This window comes from Dasypus novemcinctus, unplaced genomic scaffold (assembly GCF_030445035.2).
Source record: "Dasypus novemcinctus isolate mDasNov1 unplaced genomic scaffold, mDasNov1.1.hap2 scaffold_358, whole genome shotgun sequence".
NCBI classification, from domain to species: Eukaryota; Metazoa; Chordata; class Mammalia; order Cingulata; family Dasypodidae; genus Dasypus; species Dasypus novemcinctus.
Window position 1 is genome coordinate 48,944 of NW_026688322.1, and position 11,659 is coordinate 60,602.

General features: G+C 64.9%; 1 long non-coding RNA gene across 1 annotated transcript in view; it reads left to right on the forward strand.

The window, feature by feature from the left end:
* LOC139438550 (uncharacterized) overlaps window positions 1–11,659 on the forward strand; it is a 34,884-nt gene that overhangs the window by 12,484 nt on the left and 10,741 nt on the right. The gene's annotated exons all lie outside the window — the stretch shown is intronic.

Consider the following 11,659-nt stretch of genomic DNA (forward strand, 5'->3'; position numbering starts at 1 on the left):
AAACCCCGGGCCTCCTGACCCGTGTGGAGCTGGCCCATGCGCAGTGCTGATGCGCGCAAGGAGTGCCCTGCCATGCAGGGGTGTCCCCCGCGTAGGGGAGCCCCACGCGCAAGGAGTGCGCCCCGTAAGGAGAGCCGCCCAGCGCGAAAGAAAGTGCAGCCTGCCCAGGAGTGGCGCCGCCCACATGGAGAGCTGACACAGCAAGATGACGCAACAAAAAGAGGCACAGATTCCCGTGCCGCTGACAACAACAGAAGCAGACAAAGAAGACGCAGCAAATAGACACAGAGAACAGACAACCGGGATGGGGGGTATGGGGAGAGAAATAAATAAAATAAATCTTTAAAAAAAAAGAAAATTCCTTAATAAGGGTTGAAGTGACAGATGCACATCTCAGTGATTATACCAAAAGCCACATATTGTGCTCTTTAGATAAATTATATGGTTTACGAACAAAATAATAATAATAGGGTGGGTTGTAAAATCAGGCTATAGTTAGTAGAAATACCTAGACGATGGTCTCTCCTGGTTCAGAACAAACATTTCTCAACAGGGGACGGCGCTGGGGGGGCTGAAGGGTGGAGCCTGCACGAGGTCATGCGTGTTTGCTGCGTAAGTTCACGGCTTTTACAGTTTACGGATGTTCACGTACGAACGATTTAAATTGTTTTTAAAATGAAAAAGAAAAAAACCCCTGCCAAGTCCCGCCCCAGAAGAGGCAGCAAGGCACACGTGCGTAGAACTTTCCAGACCCCAAGGCTGGCCAAGTCCCGGCGTCGGCCCTGGAGCCTGTGCGTTCTCCTGGATGCAGGAAGGGACCCCCGGGGGGTTACGTGAAGGAGCTGGAGGCAGGAGGCAACCCGTGAGGCCCTGCGGTCCTGTCTGAGGGAGGAGGCAGAGCCTCAAGCGACGCGGCAAGAGCCAGAGAGCACCCAGAGCCTGGACGCAGGACCCCCCCCTCCCCGCCCACCCACACCCCGAATTAGGGCCCCGTCCTCCAGGCTTGGGGTCCATCCCCCGGAATGCGCCTCTGTGGCCTCCAGGCACCGGGTTTGCCGTGGGGGCTACGGGAGGCCAAGTGGCCCCCCCAGGGGACACAGCCATCCTGGTCGAAGCCCCTGGCGTGCCGGGGCGAGCACAAGGAGCCCCAAGTGCGAATCGTGGCTCGGCCGCTCGATCACCATCGGGGAAGTCGCGTCTCCTGGGAGGTGGAGGGACGGGTGCCACCCCCCGCTGCTTGCCAGAAGCGTCCGCCGCCACAGCGCTGCGTACCTGGACGTGGGTGACACGCACGCGTCCGTTCTTAGAGGTGCTGATGTCAACCCCGGGAAGTCCGAGGCGCTACCCAGAGCACCCCAGGGGCCCTCGGCCCCTCTCCTCGGGGAAGTTGGGCTGGCGGTCTGAGTGGAGGGCGCCACAAGGCAGGAGCAGGCGGGGGGCGTGGGGGTCGGTGAGGGGGCCCTGGAGGGTCCCACAGGGGCGGGCACAGCCCAGCCTTCCTCCAGGGCCGCCCTGGCGCCGTGGGGCGCTCCAGCGAGCACTGCGCTCCGAGTCCACCTGGCTGGGGCCGGGGCGGGGCAGCCGGGGCAGGCTGGTGGGGCTGCAGAGCTGGCAGGTCCCAGGTCCTGGAAGGTATGAGAGCTTTATGGCCAGAGGCCGGCCTCCGCGGTCCCGGGCCGGCGAGGCAGGTCCAGAATCCATGGGGTGGGGGGCAGCCGGCGCAAGGCCGGCAGGATTCCCTCTTCAGCAGGGCTCTTCGCCTGATTAGGTCAGGCCCACCCGGGTGGTTGCGCCACGTCCACGTCCACACCTGGCTCAGCCTGCAACCAGAGGCCAGGGACAGTGGCCGCCCCCAGACCCGCCTTCCCCTCGTCCAGGACGCTCTGTGGCCTTGGGGCCACATCCCTGTCCTCACCGCCTGGGTGCAGCATCCGTTGCGTGTGCGCCCTGGAACCCCGGGAGGTACAGACCCACCAAGTGGGGAGCAGGAGGCCCGGCGGGTCCCGGCCCCCCTGCTGTGGGCCGAATCGTGCCCCCCAAATCGGCCCCCACCCCGCGAGCTGGGTCTCGGGAGCTGTGACGGGTTCGGACGAGGCCAAGCTGGGTGGGGGGACGAGATTTGCACACAGACACCGAGGGAGGACGGAGGTTGGAGGGGCGCAGCCGCAGGCCGGGGGGCTTCCCAGAACCTTCCAGGGGAGCGCCGGCCCGCCCAAGCTGGGTTTACAACCGCGGGACTTCGGAAGGCGCCCAGGTTATGGCGCTCACTTCCGGCAGCTTCCAGGGGCTGAGGTCCCCTGGGCACGTCCCTTACAACATCCCCATCGAGCCCCCCCGGGCCGGGTAAATGGGGCCCCATTGTGACGCGGGGCCTGTTCTCTTTCATGGCCAAGTTGTTCTTTATGAAAGATTCACTTATTTATTTATCCCGTCTCCTCGTGTCTGTTCATCTTCCTTGTTTCTTTCTTTAAGAGGCGCTGGGAACTGAACCCGGGACCTCCGATGTGGGAGAGAGACGCCTCATTGCTTGAGCCACCTCCACTCCCCACTTTGTTGTGACTCTCATTGTGTTTTTCTTCTTCTATCTCTTTGTTGCGTCAGCTCGCCCTGCCTGCCCATCGCACCAGTTCACTGTCTTGCTCGTCCTCTTCAGGAAGCCCCAGGAATCTCTGCTCCGTGTTTTGTTGTGTCTTTTGTCATGTTTCCCTTCTTGTGTTTCTTTTTGCAGTAGCTTGTCATGCCTGCCTGTCACGCCAGCTCGCTGTCTTCTTTAGGAGGCACCGGGAACCGAACCAGGGTCCTCCCCCCCATGTGGTAGGCAGGAGCCCAATCACCTGAGCCACATCCGTGTCCCCCAAGCTGCTTTTAGGTGCTCTCTCGGGGAAGAGGAGGACGCAGCTACCCACGTAGTTTTCTAGAATAAAGCCTCACGTCCCGCTTTCCCGAGGCGGCTATGTGCACTGGGCCCCCGGTCCCCCCAGAGGCCTGAATGGGGACCCCCCAGGAGGGACCGCACAGGTGAGCTGGCCCTCCTCGCTCCCCGAGAACAAAGCGGGGCGCCCCACCCCACCAGTCGCCCCTAGCCGGCGGGAGTCGGAGGCCACGTTTCTGCCACGTCGTGGCCAGGTGCGTTCCCACAGGTGACGTGGTGGCACCTGTCCAGCCCCTGCCCCTGGACGTACCTAGGCAGCTACCGTGGGCCCGGGGTGAGGTGTGGGCGGCCCAGAAGCCGGAGGACACTCTCCGAGGCGCAAACCGCCACCCCGAGGCCTGGCCCGGAGCTGCTGAGCGCAGCTCTGCTCTTCTGAGCCGGGGGACCGGGCAGGGGCTGAGCCGTGTCCCTGGGCCGCCCCCTCGTGACGCCACCGGCACCCCTTCCCCAGCCGTGCCAGCCACAAGTGTCCCAGACCCCTGGGAGCGCGGCCCTCTCCAGCTTCCACCCCGGGAAGGGGAGCGCAGACGCTTCCCCGCCACGTGTCCCCACGGCCCTGGCACACACGGTGGGTGCGCAGGAGATGCGCATCGATGGCGGGGGACGGAGGCGCGGGCCACTCAGCCCCACCCGTGCCTCGGAGCCTTCTTTCCCCCGATGCCACCGCCTACTTCTGTTTGGGTTTTGGGTTTTTTCCTCTTTAGGCAAAATGCCCCGTCTCTCCTCTCCAAACACCGCGTCCCTCCTCAGGGGAGAGGGCCGGCTTTCTCACGCCGCGCGTCCTGTGTCCTATAAAACCGTCTGCGGAGAAGCGGACGTTGCTCAACTGACAGAGCATCTGCCTACCACATGGGAGGTCCGTGGTTCAAACCCCGGGCCTCCTTGACCCGTGTGCAGCTGGCCCACGCACAGTGCTGATGCGCACGGGGAGTGCCCTGCCACGCAGGGGTGTCCCCGCGTAGGGGAGCCCCACGCGCAAGGAGTGCGCCCCGTAAGGAGAGCCGGCCAGCGCGAAAGAAAGTGCAGCCTGCCCAGGAATGGTGCTGCCCACACGGAGAGCTGATGAAGCAAGATGACGCAACAAAGAGACACAGATTCCCGGTGCCGCTGATAAGCGGTCACAGAAGAACACAGCGAATGGACAGAGAGCAGACAACTGGGGGGGGGATAAATTAAAAATCTTAAAAAAAAAAAACCTGTGCTCCCCACCCCCCCTTTTTTAAATAGTGACAGAGGAGGGCAGGGGTCGGAGCTCTGGCCACCAGGCGGAAGCTTCCAGAAGCTCAGCCCGCTGCACAGCTCCTGCTCACCGGGAAGTTTCAAGACAGGGCGAAGGGCACGTCTGTCCAAACACAAGGGGCCGTGCCCTCCCCACGGGCCGCCGAGAGCGCGAGCCGGCGTGTGCAGCCGGGAGGACGTGGGCAGCGGCGCCGTCCCCGGGGGCTGCCCCGCCCCTGCCCGCCGTGTCCACCGAAGCCCCGCCCGCTCGTAGAAGGACCAGAAAAGAGCGGCCGCCGAGCTGGACCGCGCTGATGCTGGCGTCCCAGGCCGCCCCGCCACCGCAGTTCACGGGGAGCGCGCTTTTGCACGCGGATGGCGCCGGAAGCCGTCTGGCCTTGAACCTGCAGGCATCACGCCCATGGCTCCGTTCAGCGCCCAGGGATGGACGTGGGCTGGAGCTGTGTTACCCCAGGCTGCCCGCTCAGCGGTGGCAGCTGGAAGGTGCTGGAAAGAAGCCCATGCCACCGTCGGGAGGCCTGGCTCGAGTCCCCCCTCGGCTTTGCGTATCAGCTATCAGTGCTGCGTAACAAGCGAGCACAGATGAGCAGCTCGGGACGACAGCCGTGCGTCAGCGTCGTGGTCGGGCCGCCCCACTTAGGGGCTCTCGAGGCTCCCCTGGAGCTCGTCCCAGCTCATTCAGGCGAGAGCCAGTCCCTCACTCAGCTCTCAGCTTCTAGAAGCTTCCCGTGGTTCCTCGCCACGGGGCCCCCTCCACCCTCAAAGCCAGCGGCGGAGACCCTCCCCCGCCTCAAGCGCTTCCGGGTTTCCCATCGTTCCCTCTAGATGGGTCTGTCCCGGTTAGGGGGTCCCCTGCTCAGGTCAGGCCACTGCGGAGAAGCCGCAGGGCGACCGCGCCACCTGACGACGCAGCCCCCTCCCAGAGGCCGTGGCCCGCCGCAGGCCCCTCCCCTGCCCGAGGGGGGGTGACACCCCGAGGGCAGAGGTCACCGGGGTCTCCCCCCCACATGACCCCTGACCAACCGGGTCATTGGTGAAGGTCAGAGACACAGATGTGACAGATGCTTGTAAATTCCCAACAGCCCCCTCGGGAGAGGGAGGGGGCCCCTGTGCACAGCCCCGGGGGGCAGGGATTGGGCTGCGACCACCCGACTTGGGTGGGGGCCTAGAAACCTCCCCCCCGCCAAACGCGAACCCCAAACCCCGAGCTCGCTGTCCCGGGACGTTCCTCGTTTTCCTTCACAGCAGAAATCGGAAGAGAAGCGTCTCCGTGAGGCTCTGCTGGGTGATCGGGGTGCAGGGTCCTCCCCCAGGGGACGCCGGGCAAGGGTGGGGTGGGGGTGCCGCCAGCCTCGAGCGGGGGGCCCAGGGAGGCCGCCCGACACCCCACGGCGTCCAGGACGCGCGGCCCAGAGAGGGCCCCCCGGGCAGGGTCGTCCACTGCAGGGACCGTTGGGGAGACAGTGAGCCCAAGCCCTGCCCGCACCCCCAGCACAGCACCCCGGCGGGCAAGACGGCGTAAGCCGGGGCTCCCCCGCCCCCGGGGCGGGTGTTTAGACGTGCGCAGCCTCCTGGGGCGGCGGCAGTGGTCATGGGACCCGGGTCTCCTGGGGGGGACCGGGACTCCCCTACACCAGGGGCTGTGAGCCCCGCAGGGGACGCTGGGCCAGGTCTGGGGACATCCGCGGCTGTCACCACAGGGGGGGCTGCCGGCAGCCAGTGGGGGGGCCTGGGGAGGCCGCTCAGCCTCCACGGTGCCCGGGGCGCCCCCACGCCGGCCGTGCCGGGGACTGGGGGACCCCCACTGCCAGGAGCCGGGACCACAGCGCGGCAGGCAGCCTTCCTGCAGGGCGCCTCTGCCCGGGCGAGGACAGAAAAGCCGGGCAGCCAGTCCGCAGGGAGCCCAGCATCTCAGAACCGGGGCGCGGGGCTGGCCCCCCCGGGACCAAGAGCTCCCCAGAAGGTCGATCGAGCCGCGGCGCCTGGACGTGGAGACCCGGGCCCCGGCCTGCCCGGCGGGGGTCGGGGCGCAGCGGGCGCCCACCCCTGTTCTGCGCGTCCGCCCGTGCCAGGGGGAGGGCCGTGCTGCCCCAGGCCGGGCCCCCTCCCCATAAGCGGGGCGGGGACACGGCCGGGCCCCCCGTGGCCCTGGGGGGGCCCCCCCCGCCTCGCGGGCGCGCTGCCCGCATTCTTGTCCTCTGACGCCCGGCTCGGCGGGCTCGGGCGCCCCGACAGCACATTCCTTCTCGGCTGGTGAGAAAACAGCCCGCGGGCGGCGCTCCGAGGCCGCTGCCCCGGCGGGGCGGGACGCCCGCTCCCAGCTATGCGCGCTATGTCCGGAATTCGCAGGGACGGCCGGCATTTTTGTGCCTCGCTGTCATCGCTTCCTGCTCGGCTGGAAAACACCTCCGTGCACGGGGACGGCATCACGGGACGGGAAGAAGAGTCAGCGTTGCCTCCCCGGGTCTCAGGGGCGGGGGGCGGTGTGGAGGGGAGCCAGGCTGGCTCCGGGGGCAGTGAGCCTCCTCGTGTCCCCAGCCCGGACGTGCCCGGGAGGTTGGGGCTAACCCCGGCTGCATAGGAGCCCGTGCCTGCGAGGCCGGCGGCGCCCAGGCCTGCCTGTCCGTCTCTCGGCTTTGCACCCGCCCCGCCTCGGGGTCTGCAGCGCCTGTTTCCCGTGCGCCTGCGTTCTGGGCGGTGGGAGCGCGGGGTCGTGTTTAGAGTGTTGCCGAGATTTAAAATAGCACCAAAGGGTGGCCCTTCCCCACGAGGGAACAGGACCCAGCAGGAAGAGGGAGCCAGGTCCGATGCGCACAGCAGCACGGGGGAGGCTCGCAAACACCACGCCAGACTCGGGCAAGTGGCGGGTGCCTCCGCGTGTGAGTCACGGGCACTGACGCAAGGTGCGGCTCTGCGCGCCGTTACCAAGGGGAGGTGTCGGCCAGAAGCCGGCGGTCCCCGGGCCCCACGAGAGGCACGTCCTCCCCCAAAGCCACTGGCCCCGGGTTGACCACGATGGCGGGCGCGTCTGCGCGGGCCCAGCCTTCCTCTTCCTCTAAGGCTCCGTGGGCCCAGCCCCTTCCCCGCTCAGCTGTGGGCTGGGACGAGGCTCCTCTCTCAGGAAGCAGGTGAGGCTCAAGTGATGTGGCCTCCACCTACCATATGGGAGGACCCGGGTTCGTGAAGAAGAAGAAGAAGAGAAAGCGTTCCCGCGCGGCGAGCCAGTGCCCGCACGGCGAGCCAGTGCCCGCGCGGCGAGCCGAGTCCGCGCGGCGAGCCAGTGCCCGCGTGGCGAGCCAGTGCCCGCGCGGCGAGTCAGTGCCCACGTGGTGAGCCGAGTGCCCGCGCGGTGAGCCAGTGCCCACGCGGTTGCAAATATAATGTTTTTTTTCAAATATTTATTTTATTTATTTCTCTCCCTTCCCCCCACCCCAGTTGTCTATTCTCTGTGCCTATTTGCTGCATGTTCTTCTTTGTCCGTTTCTGCTGTTGTCAGTGGCACGGGAATCTGTGTTTCTTTTTGTTGCGTCATCTTGTGTCAGCTCTCCGTGTGGGCAGCGCCATTCCTGGGCAGGCTGCACTTTCTTTCATGCTGGGCGGCTCTCCTTATGGGGCGCACTCCTTGCGCGTGGGGCTCCCCTACGCGGGGGACACCCCTGCGTGGCAGGGCACTCCTTGCGTGCATCAGCACTGCGCATGGGCCAGCTCCACACGGGTCAGGAGGCCCGGGGTTTGAACCCTGGACTCCCATGTGGTAGGTGGATGCTGTATCTGTTGAGCCACATCTGCTTCCCCAGACATAATCTGTATTTCTTTTTGGAATTCATAAGTAACATTCCACTGCTACACTCCACTGACGTGCACATTCACAGTGGCAGAAAGTAAAGTCGAGGCCACGAGGGGACACAAGTGGGAAGGGGGCGTTAGCGCTGGATGGACCTAGGGTTCAGCGTGGGGCGGTGGCAGAGTTGGGGCGACGGTGGAGGCGCAGCACCAAAAATCTAATTATTGCGTTGTCAATGCAGTGCGTCATAAATGGAAATGTAATTAACACCAATGGCTTGTACTCTTCAAAGTGGTCAAAATGGCCACTCTTACTTTATAATAGGTTACTACGGTAAATATATATTTAAAAGCGGCATCTTAGAGCCCCACGTCTGAGGCTGCCCCTTACCCAGTCCAGTTTGTAAAGACAGAAGCAGGAATGTGCCAGAAAAGCAAGCAATGTTTCGAGAGGCCCGGGGGCAGGGATGCACGCCGTGCGCGGCGCCAAGACGGCGGTCCCCAGGTGCACACGACAGGCAGCCCTCTCGGGAGCTGGCGGAAAGCGTGCCCCCGGCCTCGGGAAAACTTCCCGGGACGCACGGAGCCCCACCGTGGTTGCGAGCCCCTAACCCGGGGGCGCAGAAGCCCACCTCGTGCCGCATCTAGTCTGGCCCACCCGGCCGAGCTGCCCCAGGCCCGGGCATGTGCCCTCGCCGCGTTCCCGGCACGGTGCCACCCGCGAGGATCCCAGGGCACGGCGTTTAGAATTCAGAACCGCTGGGAAGCAGACAGGGCTCAACGGATAGGGCGTCCGTCTACCACATGGGAGGTCCGCGGTTCAAACTCCCGGCCCCCTTGACCCGTGTGCAGCTGGCCCATGCGCAGTGCTGATGCGCGCAAGGAGTGCCCTGCCACACAGGGGTGTCCCCGCGTAGGGGAGCCCCACGCGCAAGGAGTGCGCCCCGTAAGGAGAGCCACCCAGCGCGAAATAAAGTGCAGCCTGCCCGGGAATGGCGCCGCCCACACGGAGAGCTGACACAGCAAGATGACGCAACAAAAAGAAACACAGATTCCTAGTGCCACCAGATAATGCGAGCGGACGCAGAAGAACACACAGTGAATGGACACAGAGCAGACAATAGAGGGGGAAGGGGCGAGAAAGAAATAAAATAACTCTTTAAATTAAAAGAATTCAGAACCGCGGACCACCCGAAGCCCCCAGAGGCCTTGCCCTCGAAGCCCCTCCGGGTACGATGGGGTGGGTGCCCCCGCGTCCTGCCCAGAGCCCCCGTGTGTGTTCGGCCGCCCCGGGCCAGTGTGTGCAGGGGCTGTCGGTCCCCGTTGAACATCTACACTCACGCTGTGGCTTCCTTCAGCAGGAGGCAGGCTCACCTGTGCACCTGGCCAGGTGAAGCCAGGTGTGGTACCTGCGCCGGCCTCAAGCACCCCAAAGAGCCACCCCCGGCTCCTGAGGTGAGCCGCGAACGCGCTGGCTGCCGCGGGGGTGGCGAGCCCCTCCAGAAGCTTCTTGGGGCGAGGGGGGTGGGTGAGGAGGGGGCAGGGCAGTGGGGGGGCGCGGGCCAGGCTGCCCCCCAGTCAAGCCTCCTGATGCGCCCCAGGTCGGGGATTTCGCTGAACATCCTGGCTCCGCCGCCCGCCAGCTGCACAGCTGGAGAAGGCTGCTAACATCCTCCAGCCTCAGTTTCCTTTTCTGTAAAAACAGGCGATAATCGTTCCTTCTCGGTGCCTGGGACGGAGCCGCCCGGCCGTGCCAGGGACGCTGACTGCTCTCCCCTCATCCCGTTTCTGCAGCTCTTTAGCCGGGCGGCCTTGATCAGCTCGCTCCCCGTCCCTGAGCCTCAGTTTCCCTGCCTGTAAAACGCAGAAACCTGCGGCTCCCGAGTGTTGGGAGAAGCCAGCAGCCCCTCGTCCGTGGGCCTCAGACCTCGCCTTTAGGGCGTGGGTGCCCCTTTTAAAAGGCAGCCGACGGTGCCGGGGCGCTGGGCGTGGCGCGATGGCGACGATGGGCGCCGGGTCCACAGGACGCCGCGTGCGCCCCGGCCCCTCCACGCGCACCCCTCCGGGAGGCTCGGCCCCTCGCCTGGTGACGACACCCTGAAGGCTGTGTCCAGGCCTGCCCCTGCCGGGCTCGAGGCCTTGGAAGAGGGGCTCGGGGGGTGTCGAGGCCACGCCGGGGTGGGCCCAGCCAGCGCGCCGCGTCCTCGCGAGGAGAGGAGGGCCCAGCGGGGGGCGAAGGGCAGCCCGCCCGAGTCCGTCACGGCGGCTGGGAGGCGAACGCACCCCGAGAAAGCTGGGATTCCCGGGGCCCCGACCCCACCGGAGCCACTCACGGGAAGTCGGGGCCCTCCGACCGTGGAGCTCGGGGCACAGCCCGCTCTGCTTCTGAGGCCCACAGGGGGGCAGCTGCTGCCCAGGGGGCGCAGGGCGTGCCAGGGCCCAGCCCCCACCCCCAGCTCCCGGCCAGCCCCTCGCCCGGCCTCGGGCCCCGGCACCCCGACACGGCGCCCGGACACAGCACCTGGACACGGCACCCGGGACACGGCACTCGGACACAGCATCCGGGACACGGCACTCGGACATGGCAGCTGGGACACAGCATCTGGGACACGGCACTCGGACACGGCACTCACCCCGACACGGTGCCCAGACACAGCACCTGGGACATGCGGCGCCCGGGACACGACGCCCAGACACGGCGCCCCGACACGGCGCCCCAACATGGCGCCCAGACACGGCGCCCGGACACAGCGCTCAGACACGGCACTCACCACAAGCTGCAAAACAGTCTCCTCCTTATTGCTCCAAGTCAACCACACTGTGGATTGTTTTCCTCTTTTGTTTTAGTTCTGACTGGGGTGGGAGATAAAATATGTGGCCTCTGTTTCACCTATCTGATCTTTCCTTTTCTTTCTTTCTCTTTCTTTCTTTCCTTTTTCTTCTTTTTTTCTCATTTTTTCTTTTTTCCTTCTTCCTTCCTTCCCTCCCTTCCTTTTTTCCCTTTCTTCTTTCTTTTTCTCATTCTTTCCTTTCTTTTCCTTCTTCCCTCCCTCCCTTTTTCATTTTTTCTTTCTTTTCCTTCCTTCCTACCTTCCTTCCTCTTTCTCATTCTCTTTTCTTCTTTTTTCTTTCTTTTCCTTCTTTCCTCCCTTCTTTCCTTCCTTTTTTCTTTTCCTTTCCTTCCTTCCTTCTCTCTCATTCTTCCTTCTTCCTCTTTCTCCCCCCTTCCCTTCCCCTTCCCCTTCCCCTTCCCTTTTCCCCTTCCCCCTCCCCCTCCCCCTCCCCCTTCCCCTTCCCCTTCCCTTTTCCCCTTCCCCCTCCCCCTCCCCCTCCCCCTCCCCCTCCCCCTCCCCCTCCCCCTCCCCCTCCTCCCTTCCTTCTCTTTCTTTCTTTCTTTATTTTGGAACCATTTGCTTCCCAGCCCAGTCCCTGGCCCTGGCAGAGGTGACAGGTGCTGGGTTGGCCCGCCGTCCCTCCCCTTCCACTCTGTGCCTCCAGGTACAAAAGCGAGGCCCTTGCTCCGTCCCTTACTTCACCAGCCCTGCCTGCCGCCCCTGCTCTTGGCTGGCTGTCAGGGCGCCCGCAGAGAGGAAGACACCGGCCGAGGATTCCAGTACATGAACAGGTGGCAATGAAGGGGCGCAGACGGCCGGGGGTCTCTGAATGCACGCCGCGCTCCAGGGCTTCTCACAGGAAGCAGGGGGT